The sequence below is a fragment of the Theropithecus gelada genome, chromosome 5 (assembly GCF_003255815.1).
Source record: "Theropithecus gelada isolate Dixy chromosome 5, Tgel_1.0, whole genome shotgun sequence".
Lineage (NCBI taxonomy): Eukaryota > Metazoa > Chordata > Mammalia > Primates > Cercopithecidae > Theropithecus > Theropithecus gelada.
This window is the reverse complement of record NC_037672.1, coordinates 45,849,793-45,863,922: the sequence shown is the minus strand read 5'-3', so window position 1 is coordinate 45,863,922 and position 14,130 is coordinate 45,849,793.

Here is a 14,130-nt window from a genome sequence, read left to right as displayed (position 1 = left end):
AGTCCATAACAACCTTTGTTAATTTGTCTGGTACTTACATTTGTGAATATTATTCTCTGTAATGTAGTCTACGTTTTGAAACAAAAATTTTCATTAGTCATCTCAGCTCATTGAATTTAAATTTACAGGAATTGTATATTACATATTAGAGTCTGCACTAAAATAAGATCTTTATGTTACAGACTCTCTGCTCTGTGTACTATACTATACTCATGTTTCCACTAATACCTAAAATTCTTCCTGGTAGTGACATTTTGAACATTATTAGTTCATATGTTGGAAAATGTTTTTAGTTAACATGTCACCTGTAGGCTAAATTAACTTTTAATTTTTAACTCTTAAACACCAAGACTTTTTTGCCTAAACATTGTTTCTTTTTTCTCCTTTTCTTTATTGTCTCAAAGTCCTAAGTTCTGTAAAACTTATTGTAAACTGAATTATATTGTTTACCTATTGTATTAGTCCATTCTCATGCTGCTATGAAGAAACAACCAAGGCTGAATAATTTATAAAGAAAAGAGCTTTAATTAACTCACAGTTCCACACGGCTGGGGAGGTGTCAGGAAACTTACAATATTAGTGGAAGGCACCTCTCTGCAGGGTGGCAGGAGAGAGAACAAGTGCAAGCAGGGGAATTGCCAGACGCTTATAAAACCATGAGATCTCGTGAGAACACACTCATTATCAGGAGAACAGCATGGGGAAACTGCTCCCATGATTCAATTACCTCCACCCGGTCCCACCCTTGACTCCTGGGGATTATGGCGATTACAATTCAAGGTAATATTTGGGTGGGGACATGGCCAAACCATATCATTCTTCCCCAGGCCCACTCATATCTCATGTCCTCACATTTTAAAACACAATCTTGCCTTTCCAACAGTCACCCCAAAGTCTTAATTCACTCCAGCATTAGTCCAAAAGTCCAAGTCCAAAGTCTTATCTGAGACTTCTGATAAGAGTCTGTAAAATCAAAAGCAAGTTAATTACTTCCTGGATACAATGGGGGTACAGGCATTGGGTAAATACAACCATTCCAAATGGGAGAAATTGGCCAAAGCAATGGGGTACAGGCCCAGCGCAAGTCCAAAATCCAATAGGGCAGTCATTAAAACTTAAAGTTTCAAAATTATTTCCTTTGATTCCATGTCTCACATCTAGGTCATGCTAATGCAAGACATGAGCTTCCTGGATGTCATTGTCCATATCACTATCAGCATTTTGGCCAAAACCTTTCAACAAGTCTCTAGAAAGTTCCAAAGTTTCTCCCATCTTCCTGTCTTCTGAACCCTCCAAGTCTTTAGGAAGTTCCAATTTCCCATTTTCCTGTCTTCCTCTGAGCCTTCCAAATGGTTCTAACCTTTGCCTGTTACCTAGTTCCAAAGTCGATTCCACATTTTTGTGTATTTTTATAGCTGAATCTCACTCTCTGTGGAACCAAATTACTGTATTACTCTGTTCTCATGCTGCTATGAAGAAATACCCAAGACTGGGTAATTTATAAACAAAAGAGCTTATATTTACTCACAGTTCCACATGGTGGGGGAGGCTTCAGGAAACTTACAATTTTGGTAGAAGGCAGCTCTTCACAGGGTTGCAGGAGAGAGAATGAGTGCAAGCAGTGTAAATGCCAGACTGTTCTAAAACCATCACATTTCGGGAGACTCGCTCATTATCAAGAGAACAATGCGATACCACCTTACTCCTTCAAGAATGGCCATAATCAAAATATCAATAAATAGTAGATGTTGGCATGGATGCGGTGAACAGGGGACATTTCTACACTGCTGGTAGGAATGTAAATTAGTACAACCACTATGGAAAACAGTGTGGAGATTCCTCAAAGAACTAAAAGTAGAATTATCATTTGATATGGCAATACCACTACTGGGTATCTACTGAGAGAAAAGTCATTATACAAAAAAGATACTTGCACATGCATGTTTACAGCAGCACAATTCACAACTGCAAAAACATGGAACCAACCCAAATGCCCATCAATCAACAAGTGGATAAAGAAACTGTGGTATATTAATATGATGGAATATTACTCAGCCATAAAAAGAAATGAATTATGGAATTCACAACGAACTGAATGAGATTGGAGACTATTATTCTAAGTAAAGTAACTCAGGAATGGAAAACCAGACATTATGTATTCTCACTCATAAGTGGCAGTTAAGCTGTTAGGATGCAAAGGCACAAGAATGACACAATGGACCTTGAGGACTTAGGGGGAAAGGGTAGGAAGGAGGTAAGGGATAAAAGACTACAAATAGGGTGCAGTGTATACTGCTCAGGTGATGGGTGCAACAAAATTTCACAAATCACTACTAAAGAACTTACTCATGTAACCAAACACCACCTATTCCCCAGTAACTTATGGAAATAAAAAATTTTTAAAAAGTAAAATGTAAATAAAAATATAAATAAAAAATAAATAAACAAAATAAAATGTTAGCCTTCTAATTGATTTTTTTTGTGGATGGCTTATTTTTAATAGAAAAGAAAAAGTGCAATTTTAAAGCACTGCCTTTTGCTTGAACTTTAGAAAACTTCAGAATTATTAGGAAGGCAGAAAGGTGATTTTATTTTTGTGTTTCGAGTACTCATGTGTTTTCTTCCCTAGGGTAGCTTCTCAATATATATTTGAGAAAGCAACCAGAAACAAAGTAGTCCCTAGAGATATAAACCCTAGAGGAAACCAGTGACATTTTTCAAAGTAAGTGCAATGTGACTTTTTTTTTTTTTTTTAAAGATACATAAAAAAGGCTAAAGCATTCTTTTCTGTCTTGGCCCTTTCCTCTGCTTGATTGGTCATAAATGATGATGTAATTCATCATCTTCACTTCAACTGTTAGGATTAAACCTTTCAGAAATGCTGACAGGACCAGGAGGACATCTTTTCCCCTTTGTCTCGTCTAAAACTCAGTCATGGCTAATTTACCTATGGTGAAATGAGTGAACAGAAAATTCTAAAGGGACATTGCTTCATATAAAGTGTACTGTTTACTCCTTCCAGATGCCAAAACTTATTAAAGTAAACCATCATCAACTCACAATGATGAAATCATGAAGGAGCAGTGTACATGCAACTTTAAAATCACGCTTGCTCCAGAAGAGACTGCCTCCCTCAGGAAGGCTGCTTTTGATTAGAACCACACCAGAAAAACACATCGTGACTTTGTCATTTGGGAACAGCTCTGATGTTCTTTTCCTTCTTTTTGTTTTTTAAGGGGAGATAATTATATGATATGTGCAATGCTATTAGGACCTAAAATAGTGAATCTCCTATTTTTATTTCAGTTTATTGTCTCATGAGCATGAATTTATATCCTTCATCAGTTTGAAAACAGTTGTCATCCTGGACAACATCAGCTTTGACCTAAAGCCTCTTGTATTGATTTTTCAAGTATATTTGAATTTTAAGCTATTAACTATTCAAAATAGATGGAGCAAGGAGTAACCTAAAGGTAACAGGGATAGCATGTAGAACATTAGATACATTTTCTGAGAGACACAAAGATTAAATAATGAAGTGGGTAGCATGTTCCTCCATAGAAAGGCAGATTATCAAGAAATACACTCTTTTAGAATGAATTTATTCAGTGAAGCAAATTTTCTTTTATAATTTGATAAAATTATTTTTAAGTTCATATTGAATAAGAACAAAATTCTAAAAACGGGAGAAAATTTAAAAAATAAAAACAATCTAGAACAGTTTCCATTAGGTGTGAAAATGTTGCGATTAGGTTCCGTTTGAAGACTGAACAGAATAAATGAGCAGTATTAAACGAGAGAAAAACCTAAAACAAACTTAATTACATAAAATTTTAAGCATAATAAAAGAAACTCATTAATCGATGGATTTTTAATAAAAATAGAGTACTTTATTAACTCTGTTTTAAACAAATACATTTAGCTCCCATATCAGACCATATCAAATTGAGTTTCAGCTGGATTGAAGTGCTCAGTGAATGATATAAACTCTAAAAACTTAGAAGAAATCTTTCTACCCTTTTGGTCGCAGGGAGGATTATTAGTGTGAAATTAGCAAGAGAAGACAAAAAAGAAAAACAAACGGAACACATAATCCCTGTGAGAAATTTTAAAAATTATAGTCAGCCACAGCAATAGTCGAGAGGTCAGAAGACAGTGGTGATAAGGGAATCTGAGGAGGGGTGGATATCCAATACAATAGCTCTCCCTTACGTGTTTTAATGTGTTGCAATTTCTTCCATTAAAACACAAATTAAACCCCAGACCAAAACGACGACGACAAATCCAGTGAGCCCTCATTCTTCCTAACTGTCATGCTTTCTCCCTTTTAGGCTGAACATTCTCAAAACAATCATCCATAATCACTGTGATGCCTCTAAAATCTCAATTTCCTTCCAGTAGTTACTCAGGACTTATTTGATCATATTTTTTAAAAGTACATTGGGAGCTCTAATCTGTTGGTTCCATGTCTTTCACCGTTTCCCCTTTGCTCCTTGCATTTGTCTTTTCAGCTTGGATTCCATTTTAAAAATCACTTTGGCATCCTTTCTCTGTTCTTGTCTCACAAATGTTTGGCACAGCTAACCACTCCCTCTTTTTTCTTCACCCTCTCTTTTCGTTGCTTCATTGATTATTTCCCTTGGTTTTGCTCCAGCCTCACTGGTTATTTTATCTTTGTCTGATTTTCAGGTTTCCTCTCTTCTGCTGAATGTCTAAATGCTGTCACGCTGCAGGGCTTTGTCCTGACACACAGTCAGGGTTGAAAACTATTTTTCTACGTGAAACAGCTGTATCTGCTGCCTGTCTCCACTGACTGTAGTCTTGTTTTCCACACTAGCCACATGCTGTTATTTTGGTTTCTCAGAAATGACAATATTTGATCTTTCCCAGGGCTTTTGCACTAGCTGTCCAGGAAATCTTTTATTCCCAGATCCTCAAAAGGATCTTTTTGTTTTTTTTCTGTACTTTAGTTCTAATGTTAAAATATCATCAGGGAGGACTTTGCCAACCATTTATCCATGAGATCCTTCTATTTCAATAACATTTTCCTAGTTGTTTGTCTTCTTGGTATTTGAAAAAGTCTTATCTCCTTATCTGTTGTTCCACTAGACTGGGATCTTTCTCTTTCTATTGGAAGACCAGCTGTTGAGAACAGTGTCTTGTCTGTCTCGCTCACTAGTGTGTATGAAGGAGCCATAACAAGGCCTTACTCTCCGTAGGCATACAATGACTGTCTTTTAATGAATAGCATTAAAACAACATTAGAAGACACTTTTACTGGTCAAATAACCTACAATTAAAAAAAAAAATGCCAGGAATGTTTTCAGGGTGTAAGTACTGTGGGACAGCCACTCTCGTACTTGAAGCTGGATTATGACTTGTTTAAAAAAGCATTTTGGCAATACACAGCACTTAAAACATATATGTGCCCCTTGATCAATGATACATCATAACCAATTAATTAATTAATTATTGACTTTTCACAGTATAACAATGTATGCTTATAACAGTTATATTTTACTTATGGCCAAAAAGTTAAGGGATACATTATACAGTTGCACTTAGCTTGCTCTATAATGTCTTTACCTGTGGTTTAATGATGTTTACTTGTTTTAATAAACAATTACATTGATGTTTGTCAATTAAAATGGCAAAATTTTTAAACGAATGGCAAGATTTCAACTGAAACACACCTTAAATTCCTCACAGTAGATAATTACTGTAATCCTTTCTACAATCATTCCCCAGAGAAAAAATATAAAACATTATGTGTTAGTATTGTTCCAGCATTATAGGAAAAATGGAAATTGACTCTGGTCTCAATGGTCACACCAGTACCAAGTGTCTTAGCTTGGCATGTAAATATAAAATATACAAATGCAGATATAAATTTGTAGGGCAATACAGATAAGTATGTAACCGATATGTTTACAAATATCTGAAGCCATTAGGTTACCTAGCTAAGCACAGTATTTAAACTATGTACATTTTAAATTTCATAGTTCCTTTTCTCTTTTCTCTTTAAATATTTCTATTTAATAGGATGTGGTAAATATTTTATATATATTTAAACTTAAATATAATAATATATATCTCATTCATAAATAAATGAAATAAATTGGGCTTCAAATAGAAATGAGAAATGACTTTTCTAAACAACAAATTTACACTAACCTACTAAGGAAATAAATCATCTAAGACTGCCAAAAACATACCATATTTGGTAGGAAAAAAGGGACTCAACAAAGGGGTTCATTTTAAGTGATATGTACGGTGATCACCAACACCAATATACTGCGATACCTTAGACAAGTTACATCACTTCTCTTGTGTCTCTGCAGGTGATGTTGCAATAAATAGCAAGTAAAAATGGTTGTTAGGGATGTTAAATATATAAAGTGCTACATTAAGACTTAACAAGCATGAAGAAAAATGGGAGATGCTCAGTTTGCTTTTAAACATGATCTACCAACACATATTATAGTTCTACTATTTCTTCGTAAACAATTCCTGAATATAGATTTAAAATTAGCAGAAGGCTTTTACATATCTATTTATAGCAATCGAATTTACTGAAGTCATGTAAGTTGAAACTTTATTTAAAATTAATCTTATATCTTTTTACAATAGAAATACAAATTTGAGACAATATTAATATCAGAACCTGTTGGTGCTCTTTATCAGTTCAGCCATTGAGTCACTGCAAATTCTTCTGTATGATTTAGACATACTCTTGGTTTATTAAGAGTTTTTATCAAGAATAGATATTGATTTTTGAAAATGCATTTTACTTGAATCTTTTAAAGAGTTGCTGTGTTTTTTTCCCTTGAATTTGTTAATATGGTGAAGTATAATGCTAGCTTTTACAAAGACAAATATCCTTGTATTACTGGGATAAACCCAATTTCATCATGTTATTTTTATACCTGATATATACATTTAAAAATATAGGTAAACTTAATTTGCTAATACTTTATGTAACATTTTAGCATATACATTCATTGCTAAAATTTATCCATGCTTTTTCTCTAATGGATAGTTTTTGCTTGATTATAGTATTAAGGTTATAAAACTATCTTAAAATGTTTGAGGTATGTTCTGAGTACGGTGTGACTTTTTTTCCTCTGGAATAAGTTAAAATTTTGAATGATCTATTCCTGAATACCTTTAAAATAGTCTGAGTTACGACCTTTTTCTTTGTGGAAAGATTTTAAGCTGATTTATGTGTATGATACCATTTATTGTTTCAGTTTCTTCTTGAACCAGTTTTATTATATTTAATTTTTCTATAAATTTAGCTACATTTTTGACATTTTAAACTGTATTTACACAGAATTACTTAGGACAGTCTCTTATTTTTTGAAATATTTACAGTGTATTTGTCGTGATTATTACATCTCATATTCCTCTGTCAATACTTTTTCATTTTCTGTTTTTAAAATTTAGCTCTCCAAATTTATAGTTTTTCTCTCATTTTGGAAGTTACACTCAATTTTTACAGTTTCTTATGCTTATTGCTCATTTTCAGGTATACATCATACAATTGTATTACTTATTATTTCCTCATTTTATTATTTTTTCACATATTATTTTTTTCACCTTTTTCATATCTTAAGTGGCTTAAGTGGTTAATTCCTTAATTTGCAGGCTTCTTTGTTTTTAGTAAAAGCCCTTAAGTCCTCTAAGGACTTTTAGCTGCATGTCACATGTTTTGATATGTAATAATCATTATCACTCTGTTTCAAGTGTTCTGTAATTTCTGCTGTGTTGACTCCATTAACACACAAGCTATTAGATATATAGGTATTTATAGTTTTGTGTATTTTTAAATTATTCATGCCTCTTTTTATTATATTTTAGTCAGTTAATGTGCTCTGTATAAAGCCAATGCTTTGAAATTTGCTGACACTGGTCCTACAACTATGTTCTATTACATGTCATTTAACATAAATATTTCATGTGTGCTTGAGATGGATTACTGGGTGCAGTGTTTTATGTAAGGCCTTTATATTAAGCATATAATTTGTGTTGTTCAAGTATTCTATAACCATACCTCCTTACAGATTTTGTGTATATTTGGTTGTAACAATTAGAGGAAGAGATGTGTTAACGTCTTCTACCATGAGCATGGGTTTATCAATGTTTCCTTTAATTATGTCAAAAAATTTAATGTATTTATTAGTTGTATACAGGTTAGAACTGTAATTTGTTTTCCCAGTAGACTGTAAGAAGTTTTATACTCGAAAGTTAGCCTTATGAGGGTAGGGCTTTGCATTTGCTTTTTTATTGTCATATGTCTACTATTAAGAACTATGCCATGTGTATAATAGCTTTGTATAAATGTGTATAATATTAATTGACTCATGAAAGGACCATCTTGGTGAGGTGAAGGTTAATCATTAGATGGTAACTTAAAAAAATAGCAATTATTTTTTCCTTAAAGTCTACTTGTCTGGTTTTAATACAGTGATAAAAGATTTTATTAGTAATGACTGATATTTCTATTTTCATCCTTTTTCTCTCAATTTTAGTGTTAAGTATGTGTTTATTGTAAGCAGCACATAGTTTTATCCATACAGCTGAAACTCTGCCAACTAAACAGAACATTCCCTGTGATGTCACATACATGCATTTTTTTACTATTTTATTTATTATATTTTCTTCCCTATTTTTCTGCCTTCTTTAATTAATTTCATTTTGTTGATTTTCCTCCCACACTGCTTCTGTCCATATTATTTTGAAACTTATGCACTCTGTGGGGTTTTATTAGTGATTACCATAGACATTTATGTGCATAGCTATCATAACAAAGACTGAGCTTGAATAATATGCTTACTGTTCCTTTGAACTTAAAGGAAATCTGCAGTGTTTTAAATTTGGATTATCACCTCACACTGAGATTTCTGCTGGTGCATTTTTTCATTTTGATTATATGGGTTTTTTTAACATCACTAAAAAGAAAAAAAAATCACTGTTATTATTTTCAGTTAATGTTTCTTTAGACTTATACTAATGTTTACTTTTTTCCCTTGCCATTCCTTCTTTCATTTCACATTCCTCTTCAGATTATTTTTCATTTTCTTAACATATATCTTTTAGGATTTCCCATGGTAAGGGCCTATTTATGCTAAACATTGTCAGGGTTCATTTTTCTTAAACCACCTTTACTCTACCCTCATCTTCCAAAATTATTTTTACTGAGTAAAAAATTTAAGTTATTAGGTTGTTGCAAAAGTTATTGTGGTTTTTGCCATTACTTTCAATGCAAAGTTAATGCCATTAGATAAGCGAAAAAGTAATTGCAGTTTTTGCCATTACTTTCAAAGGCAAAAACTGCAATTACTTTTGCAACAATCTAATAGCACTGACTTTCTCTAGTATTTTAACATTATTCCAGTGTATCCTAACTTCCATGTTTGCTGTTGGGAAATTCATCATCATCACAATTATTGTAATTTGTGTTTTTGCTCTGCTATTTGGAATATATTATTTGTTTTAAGCTTCCTAAGTACAATAAATTAGTGCTAAATCAACTACCGAAAATCCAAGGTTTCAAGTTGTGTTCTGCATCCCCAAGAAGTAGTTATTCCTGTCCTTAAAGAAAGTAGTAGTAGTTTCTTTTCTTTTCTTTTTTTTTTTTTTTTTAGATGGAGTTTCACTCTGTTGCCCAGGGTGGAGTGCAGTGGTACGGTCTTGGCTCACTGCAACCTCTACTTCCTGGGTTCAAGTGATTCTCCTGTCTCAGCCCCCTGAGTAGCTGGGATTACTGGCATGTGCCACCAAGTCCAGCTAATTTTTGTATTTTCACTAGAGATGGGGTTTCACCCATCTCTAGTTGGCCAGGCTGGTCTTGAACTCCTGGCCTCAAGTGATCCATGCCCCACCACCGCCCCCTGCTCAGCCTCCTAAAGTGTTGGGATTACAGGCGTGAGCCACCATGCTCAGCCTCCTTTTCTTCAATAATGCATGGCTAGGAATTGGACATAAGAATTGCAGCCCCCTGGGATCTCTCGGTCATTCTATCTGGCGGATGAAGATCTGATGGTCTTCACAGCTTGATATTCATGAATCACCCTAGTGCTAGGCTCACTGGATGTTAGCCCTTGTCCTCTGCCAAAATTGCTCTTCCTAGACCTCTGCAGTGATGTGTTCTAACAATAAATCAATGTCTCTTTCTCTGCTTCTTGTCATAGCATCCTCCTGAAATTCCTCTGGCTTCTTTCAGTCACTTGAACTGCAGTAGTTTTAAACTCTGCTTGATTGCATGTCCCAGAGCATTGAAAAATCCTTAGGATATCCGAGGCCAGCTGTCAGATCTAAGCAAAAGCTATGAACAAATATGAGCAGATCTGAGATTTATCTCTTTTCTCCATCCAAAAAAAGTATAGATAATAACTTGAGTAAAAATAAAACTTCCCAATTTGTAAATTTACATTGAATATTTAATACCATATAAATCATTTTTTTCAGTCTCACTCTCTCCTTAAATTGCAGTTCTTAATTTAGCATTGGAACCAGGATAGTTCTTGAATCTTCGGTTAAGTACTGAGAGCCACATGACTCATGTCTTAGGAATGTATGTGCTTTAAAACCTTTGTCCAACACTTAGGAAGTCATGATAAATATATACCCTAATTCAGTCTTAAACTGATGAGTTTAATCTGTTATGTCCTTCTAATTTGTATCTATGGTACAACTACAATTTCCAACTATAATTTGGAAATCTCTCAAATGTGATTCTAAAATAACCATCGGTTCTATTGTGGTTCAATCTCTGTTCGATGTCACATTCAAAGAATTAACTGTTCAACTCCAGAAACCTGTAGTTTTTATTTAAAAATGTGCTTCACATAGAATATCTTTCTTAAAGTCTTTAATTTATTCAGGAAAGTACCTTTTGGAAAGAACATCTTTGAAGTATGTAAAATTGATTCTAAGGGGAATAAGTTTTGAGTGTCAAACAATGACTGATTAATACATTTTTGGATGAGAGATTATTTCTACTTTAAGAATTATGTGAACCTCCAATTTAAGTAGAATAAGACATGGTGTCTTTTCACAATATTAGAGCTTTGTGAAAGGAAAAACAAAAACCAACAGTGATAATACCTGATAAGTGGTATTGTATTTATTTTTTCACAGTGTTTTACAAAAACTCAAAAGAGAAATTTTAAATGGGTTTGAGATTACATAATTTTTCTTAGAAGAAAAGATGCTTAAACTAAGATTTAAAAGATGATGGAGAATGATTAGATGGAAGAAGGCAGGGTGCTCTTTTCAGGGAGACAGAGCAGCCTGGAGAGAAGCATAGCCATTTGTAACAGCATGATAGTTTTCAAGTTGTAAACACTATATCATGGCTAGAGTGGGGAATGCTTGCAATGCCCGAGTGGCAAGAGATGGGGTAAAACAATAAACAGGAATCACATCCTAAGAGGCTTCTTCTATTTAGCTAAGAAATTTATTTATTCATTTAATTTACCTTATTTTATTTTTTTAGGCAGAATCTTGCTCTGTTGCCCAGGCTGGAGTGCATGGTACGATTCGGCTCACAGCAACCTCTGCCTCCCAGGTTCAAGGGGTTCTCCTGCCTCAGCCTCCTGAGTAGCTGAGATTACAGGTGCCCGCCACCACGTTCAGCTAATTTTTGTATTTTAAGTAGAGACATGGTTTCACCATGTCGGCCAGGCTGGTCTCAAACTCTTGACCTCAAGTGATCTGCCTACCTCAGCCTCCTGAAGTGCTGGGATTATAGGCCTGAGCCCCCATGCGCATCAGAGCTAAGAAATTTAAACATTACCTTTGACTGCATTAATCACTTTAAATTAAGAGAATGATATACTATTTGCATTTTAGAGCGAAATCAGTTGGTTAGCATTATGAGGCATGAAACCTGGTTGTTGGGATGAGAATTGTTGAGCCCAGGAGAGAAAAGGCAGAGGAAGGAGGTAAGAATGACTCTAAAGTTTCTGAGCAAATATAAATGGGATCTACCAAAGGAGCTGGGGAATCATGCTTTCAAGTTTGAGGGATCCTAAAATCATCCCAGAATATCTTTCCAGTAATGTTTTTAATCTAAATTATTGAAATATTTCACAATAAGAAGCTTCCCAGAACACAGAGATACCTTCATTGCATGATGTGAGACAACACACTTCTTCTCTAGCAGCATCTCAAAGTTCAATAGATTACAGTCTTCAGGACCACAGGCACACCAGGTCCCTTGTTAAGTCCTGGAGAAGCTGGTGGTTTCTGGACCTGAATATTTCTTATATAACATTTAGGTAACTCTGAGCAATCAACCCTCCTACCACCATGGGGCCAGGTGGTAAGACAAGGCTGTGACTCACATGCTGTAGCTCCTCCAGTTTTACCAAAATCAAATCGTTTTGCTCACATGGGTGAAGAGAAACTTGAATAACATTTTAAAATTTCCATAAAGGAAAAAAACTGTTTGCTATGCAAATATAAAACAATTATTGATATATATTTAAAATTATAATAATGATGATTTTTACAAATGGAGGCAAATGGTTTGAGTAGTTTGGCTATGAATAATCAATTAGGGAACTATTACTTGCCAATAGATCTGAACTTCAGAAGTAAAGGGGCTGGGGCCATGTTCTGTGCCTCACAACTGTAATCCCAGCACTTTGAGAGGCTGAGGCGGGAGGATTACTTGAGCCCAGGAGTTCAAGACCAGCCTGAGCAACATAGGGAAACCCCGTCTTTACAAAAATAATTTAAGAAATTAGCCAGGCATGGTGGCACACACCTGTAGTTTCAGCTACTTGGGAGGCTGAAGTGGGGGAACTGCTTAATCCTGGGAGGTTAAGGCCTCAGTGAGCCGTGATAGTCACTGAACTCCAGTCTGGGTGACAGAGCAAGACACTTCTTGGGAAAAAAAGAGCGAGAGAGAAGAGGAAAGAAAAGAAAAGAAAGGAAGGGAAGAGAAGGGAAGGGAAAGGAAGGGAAGGGAAGGGAGAAAAGAAAGACAAAGAAAGGAAGGAAAGGAAGGAAGAGAAAGAAAGAAAAAGAAAGAGAAAGAAAGAAAGAAAGAAAGAAAGAAAGAAAGAAAGAAAGAAAGAAAGAAAGAAAGAAAGAAAGAAAGAAAGAAAGAAAGAAAGAAGGAAGGAAGGAAGGAAGGAAGGAAGGAAGGAAGGAAGGAAGGAAGGAAGGAAGGAAGGAAGGGAGAAAGGAAAGAAAGGAAGAAAGAAAGAAGAAGGAAGGAAGGAAAGAAGGAAGGGAGGGAGGGAGGGAGGGAGGGAGGGAGGGAGGGAGGACATTGGTTTTGCCTAGCTCTGGCAGAGGATGACTTATTGGTCATCAATGCCATTTTTGTTTCTCTCTGATGTACAGCCAGATCACATTTTGTAGCCTCCATTGCAGGTAAGTATGGTCATAAATCTGAGTGTTGACCAACTAAAGATAAAATGAAATGATATACAGCATTCTAGGCATCACCCATAGCAAGCTGTCACTCATGACCCTTAGTGTTTTCATATCATCACACAATGCAGAGGACTACACTGACCTAGAACATAGTGGAGATACCAGATGAAAGCAGCCTGGGCCCTGGGATGCTTACCCAGTCTCTCACAGATTATAGGCACACTCACTTTGAAATTTAAATGTGCAAAAAATAGTTGTCAATTATGTAAACCACTGAGAATTTATGGTTTGTGTATTTTGACAGCTAACATAAAATTATTACCTGAACCCAGAGAATGTAAATTACTTAGTGACCTGAGTGTTTCTGAAACATTAAGATCAATATCAAGGAACGGACAGGCCTACACAAAACCTGTCTCTCCTCTCATAGGTTTCTGTGATGTGTAATAGTTTGCCAAGATTGTAAAGGGTCTGAGATTTTTGCCTTACTTGCAAGCTGACAAGTTAGCCTGCCACAACTTTATAAAGGCTGGCAGAAGTGACAGGACCCCTGGTGAGAGGAAAGGACTTGTTTATTCATAGCACAGCAGGTAGTACTGCCTCCAGTTGCCTTGCCCCTACTTCCCATAGGGGTGATAGTAGATGTGGGCCCAGATGAATTCTGCCCATGCACACAGTTTTTGTCAAAGCTGAGGAACTCTGAATCTAGGACTGTTCGATCTTCTAAAAGAGGACTGC